Source organism: Carex rostrata, chromosome 12 (assembly GCF_964058835.1).
Source record: "Carex rostrata chromosome 12, lpCarRost1.2, whole genome shotgun sequence".
Lineage (NCBI taxonomy): Eukaryota > Viridiplantae > Streptophyta > Magnoliopsida > Poales > Cyperaceae > Carex > Carex rostrata.
In genome coordinates, this window is record NC_135929.1 from 10,318,646 (window position 1) to 10,324,967 (window position 6,322).

General features: G+C 34.9%; 1 pseudogene; it reads left to right on the plus strand.

The window, feature by feature from the left end:
- The first annotated feature begins 2,458 nt into the window (after positions 1-2,458).
- On the plus strand, positions 2,459-5,930 carry LOC144563613 (uncharacterized; annotated as a pseudogene).
- Positions 5,931-6,322: the final 392 nt, after the last annotated feature.

A 6,322-nucleotide genomic window follows, 5' to 3' on the forward strand; every position in this document is an offset into this window, starting at 1 on the left:
TCGGTTCTTACCCAGATAATTATTTTTTGAATTTAAAAAAAAATCTAATTTAAAATATACATCAAGATCGGTTCTATAGTACAACCGATCCAGATGACTTCTTATCTGGATCGGTTCTTAGCTAAGAACTGATCTTGATGATGCATATCTAGATTGGTTCTTAGTTACAACCGATCCAGATAGTGACTATTAGGATCGGTCGTAAAACCGATACAAATTTGTTTGATATCTGTATCGCTCTGATCAGAATCGGTTGTGAACCGATACTAATATGCATATATAACCGATCATGATTCTATTTTTTCCAATAGTGTTGCCATCAGTGTAAACCTGCCATTTTTTTATATGTACTATTAAAAAATATATTTTTTAAAATATTAAATTTTCGAAAGGTACGATTGGAATAATTGCCAATAAACCTGATATTTGGTGAGTCCTATTGTGTTAACAAATAATGTTGGTAAGGGAAAATTGGATGCATAATGTTTTATCATTATTCCATTTTATTTCTAACAAATAATTAGAAGAAAATGTAAATAACATTTTTTGTTAATACGAGGAGAATTTGCTGAGAAGACTGCAAATGGGTAGAATTTTCTGACTAGAACGAAATAACAAATTCGGTCATCCGGTGTAATTAAAATTGCCAACCAGTTCATAATGTGGCAAAATTGCAATTACCTAACAATGTGTGCTGTTTTTCGTAATTGGGTGCTAATTGTAATAAAACAGTGACTCAGTGAATATGTGGTCTGGGATAGGGAAGTGGGAACTTTATAGCGATATTTTTGTCTCCAAATCTCGATTTCAAGGCTGGGATTATTATTCAATACAACTACAATATTGTATAGCAACACATCACAAGTCAAAAGTGTAAATTTGAATAAAAAAAGAGCAGCTTGTGATCTCGGGTGGTCAATTCTGGATCTTGCCTCCCATGTGCGAGATTCTTCATCTCGGGGAGTCAACTGTGGATCTAGCCTCCCACGCCTGAACTGTGGATCTAGCCTCCCACACCTGAGCCGATGACAGTGTATCGATAAGCACTAGTTTGAAACCAGATGGCATAACGCGATTACAATCGATATAAAAGTGTTTTTTTGTAGTAGTGTGAGAAAGTAATATACATTCTTTTTTTTCATATAAAAAGTGAATGATTACAAAACTAATTGCAGTGTTTTCATACATTATTTATTTATTGATTGATTCTTTCTATTACTGCTCCCACAGAGTGAAAAGCATATTTGAAAATTTTACCCTCAAAAAATTTTAAAGAACAAAATAATATGTTAATATATATGACAATAAACAAAAGATGAAAGTTTCATGGCATCATCAGTTTCGTTTTCCAAACTTTTCAAGTAGTTATTATACAATTAATTCAATAGAGATGGGCGGTTCTGCTATATGTATATATATATATAGAGGTTGGCTAATATCAAAACGTTTATTCCTAGGCCGTTAACAAATGTTTCGGATTTTATATTTTTAAAGCCCAAATAGTCGATTCAAACCGTTCAACATTTAATGTATATTAAAATGTACTTGGATACCAAATTTTATAGTTTTTTGGAATTTTTTTACAATTTATTAAGTCATTTTAAAAATCATTGTTTTCAATAAATTTGTCACTGTTTATTAAATTTGCCAAACTAGTTTAATAAATAGTAAAAAAATTCTAAAAAAAATGTACAATTTCGTCTCCAGGCACATTTTAATATACATATTATATCTAACAGTTTGGATCGACTATTAAGATTGAAAAATTGAAAAAACCAATTGATTGCACCATGGTTTCGGAACAAACGTTTTGATATTAGCCGACATATATATATACACACACGATTTGTAATTCAAAATCAGGCTTTCCTTGTCTTGATATATAAGCAATTTAATATTCATTCAATTAAAATCGCTTCCATAAAATTTGGGAATCAAATCCACTGCTATTCTCTTCCCGTGAACAGTAACCCTGCTATCCCTGCTCTTCCAAATCCAACTGTTCAATTTTTTTGGAACAAATCTCAAAGCAATTTTTTTAGAACTTTTCTATGCACCCATCTCGAAATAATTCAATGACTGAATTTGAAAAAGCAGAGATAGCAGTAATACTGTTCATGCACAAGAATAACAATAGATTTTGATTGTAAAATTTGGCCGTTACATAGAAGCTGGATCCATGCATTGGAAGGATCAACCTCCAATTAGTCAACTGAAACAAACATGTCATGTGACAAATAATATTAAAAAATAATATCACACGTTGAATCAGTTGTGAAGCTCAATAATTCTCCCTAAACGTGGGGGAGCAACAGCCATATTTTATTTGTTGAGCAAGGCTTGGATCTAGCCAGGCATCCCAGAACAAGAAACTAGAAAGAGGAAGAGGAATAGGACAAGGGGAGGGAGAGAGAGAGTTTCTCGGCAGCCTCTGCCAAGCTTTCAAGAGAGAGAGAGAATGGATAATACCCTTCAGAAATTGCAAAACCAATGGAACTTAGAAAGGGTAAGGATTCTCGTCCTCACTAGCCTCAGCATACAAATAGGCCTCATGTTCTTGGCACCATTGCGCAAACGCACCAGCAACAAGGTGCTCGCGCTGATGATCTGGGTGTTTTACCTGACTGCTGATTTGGTTCCTCCATTAGCACTGGGTAGCATGGGCAAACAGATAGAACAAGCAAAATGTGGTGATAGTGGAACTATAACAGGCGACCTCACCATCTTGTGGGCCTCGTTCCTCTTGCTGCACATCGGAGGTCCCGATACCATCACATCATACTCAACCAACGATAATGAGCTTTGGTGGCGTCACCCGTTGGGCTAGTTGTTCAGGTTGTAGCTGCATTTTACGTATTTTGGCAATCACCACCAAATCCGGTGCTGTCGATACCAACAACTTTAGTGTGCATCGCTGGAATGATCAAGTTTGTAGAGAAGACCCATGCTCTACGCTTAGGTAGCAGAGACAATTTGAAGGATAAAACTCTGAGGGAAATCAGGATTGAAAGTATATACCGAGGTACATATATCTACCTTCAAACAACTACCGGTTAACTATATATGTTATTATTTCTTGCTAAAGAGTATCTTAAGATTTGATTTAAATATTAAAAAAATATGGTAGTTTGGGAATATTAAGGATAATTTAATGCGTAGTGGCGTGTGTATATAGTTTCCAAATTTACAAGGTTGTAAGTTTAAAAACATGTATATATTGTTTTCACATTTTAAAACAGGATAATATAAAAATGGGAAGTTCTAACTACTTTGTCTTCTTTTGTAAATAAAGTATATATCAAAGGATAATCAGTTTAAATCTAGTAGGAAAGGTAGCGCTTGTCGCATGGGAGAGTAGGTTTGAAATTGATTTAAATTATTTCATGAATATTAATTATAAGATGAGAGGTCAAAATTATTCCATTAATTAGCATTATTTGAAAGGAAAGGTAGCATAATTGACTAGAAAAAAATCCTAGAATTATTGTACCCAAATAAGGTCGAGAGTTCGATTCCCCCTCACGTTTTTGCAACTTTTGCGAAGGTTTTCAAAAAATAAGCATTACTTGGCCGTCATCCATTAATATGAGATATATATATAGTACATTTTATATGTGACTACATATATTCAGCATTTATTAGTTTGACTTTTTTGTGTTTTGGTGTGAGAGTGTAGACCCATTAATTAAATATTATTTATGTAATATTTGTAGACAGGGCAGTTCCATTGCATGAAATTAGGGCGATGCGGGACGCTCTCCCAGGAAATGAAACTGAAGGTACATATATTGCCAAGTTCCGGCTAACTATATATATTAACTCCAGCAAAATATATCTGATTTATTGCCAAGTTTACCATAAGATTTAATTTAACTATTTAAATTTATGATTAGTTTGGGAATTTAAGGATATTATATTTCTTACTGCATGCTTGTGTATATATATAGTTTTCAAATTTACAAGTATAATATAATATAAAAGAAAATCAATTGTGATCTTATCAGAAATCGAAATGTTGAACTGAATAAGTTAGGCAAGATTATCGAGCATAACAAGAACAAATCTAAATAATAAGGTACCTTTTTCCAATTAAGTACTCAAAATGAATAATTTATATCTTTATCATTTACTATGAAGCCGTATATATGAAAAAAGAAAACAATAGTTCGTTCTTCTTCTAGCTCAATTTGTCAATAATGTCATGCAATGTTTTTTCAGTGAATCAGTCTAGTCAGATCTTGTTTCTGTACCTTGTAATGAAGGCAATTTTTCAGTATTAAATTAAATTGAATAAAAAACAACTTAGAAAAGTTAAATGACCATTGACTAATCACCACTCCTGTTATTGTCGTCCTAATACATAGATATCAATAGAAAAGAAAAGCGTGATATAAGTGATTAATTGAGAGAGAATTGATTAATAAAATACTATTTGAACTTTAATTTATGCAGTTGAGTTAAGCGAAAGTAAAAGGGAAAGCCAGGCCATTTCTGAAGCTTATTTCTGGTTCCATCGCTTCAAGCGCCTATTGGTAGATGTAACTTTCACCCCATTTCTGTTGGAGAGGAGTCATCATCGCTTCTCACGCATTAGCATAAAGGAAGCAATTAATTTGATTGCCATAGAGCTCTCATTCCTATATGATATCCTATATACAAAGGCACCAGAAAAACACTGCGCTTTAGGCCGTTTATTTCATTGTTCCTCTCTGGTCTCCATCATGGCAGCATTCGTCGTATTTCATCATCTTGACATGCAAAAGTATGCATCTAAAGATATTATCATAACATACATCCTGTTCAGTGCTGGCCTCGCCCTTGATGTCATCGCAACCTTTCTTCTTGTATCCTCAGACTGGACAGTTGTGTATCTTACAAAGATGAAACGCACAAAGTGTATTGCACCTGCTATAGTCAATGCGGTGAAAAAAATTACCTTCAGGAAGGGAAAAACTCGGTGGTCGAAAACTATCGGGCAGTACAATCTCGTTGGTCTCTGCCTGAGAGACAAGCATACGTATATCTATACCTCACGTAGATGGATCATGGAAAAACTAATTAAAATAAAACATAAATGGGACAACATGCGTGAGAGCAAGTTGATCACCTTGCCGGAGTTGTTGGAGGATTATATGTTCAGTGAGGCAATAAGGAGAGCGCCAAACATGGATACAGACAATGAGATTGTAGAGGCTAGATCATGTAGGGGAAAGAAAGCATTGAAACATTACGGCCAATTAAAAAATCTGGGGTGGAGCGTTAATGGCCAATTTGATGAGTGCATTCTCTTGTGGCATGTTGCCACAGACATTTGTTATTATAAAGACACTTCTGGCCAACCTAAAGAGATTGAGTCCGAATGTATTGTGAGTTGCCTGACATCCAACTACATGGTTTATCTCCTAACCCAGCAGCAGTCAATGATGCAGCTCGGATATGGTCAAATGCAATTCGAGGTCATATGTGATGCGGTCAGGATGATTTTTAAGAATCAGAGAAAGCTTGATGATGAGAAAGCACGCCAAGTGCTTTACGACAAAACAGAGGTCCTTTCTGATTACTCTATTTTTGATTACTCTACGGATGCCGTGAAGAAAGGTGGCCGATATTTTTTATGGGACTGCCATCGACTTGCAAAAGAGTTGCATAAACTCGACCAAAATATAAAATGGAAGTTAATTAGTGAGATCTGGATGGAGATGCTGGGATATGCCGCCATTCATTGCGATTCATACCAGCATGCCAAGGCCTTGAGCAGGGGTGGAGAATTACTCACTAATCTCTGGTTGCTGATGGCTCATTTGGGAGTTGTTGGGGAGCAGAAGATGCTGCAAATCGAACCTGATGAAATCGAACCTGATGAAATCGAACCTGATGAAATCAAACTTGATGAAATCGAACCTGTTGAAATCGTAATTGATGAAATCTAACATGATGAAATCGTAATTGATGCAATGAGCGACCAGAGAGTAGTGATATTATACAGAGGGAAATCCCTGGTTGCTGATGTCTAATTGTTATATAATGAGATCTGTACCCTTTTCTTATGTGAACCAACTTAGAGCGATCTATTAATTTGCACGCTCCTTAATTTATACTCCAAAGGCAGAGGATTTACATGTTGGATATTTCTTTTCTTTGTACGGTTTTATTTATATGTAACTTGATTAATTGTTGCTTTGTATGGGACTGGAATAATTGTGGAATGTTATGGTCATTTTAATTTACTTGTATTTTGTTTTAATTTATCAATGTGTTTGATGTGCATATGTTATAAGGAGAATGCCCTTCATTGGCACTAATGGCAGGGCATTCAAGCCTG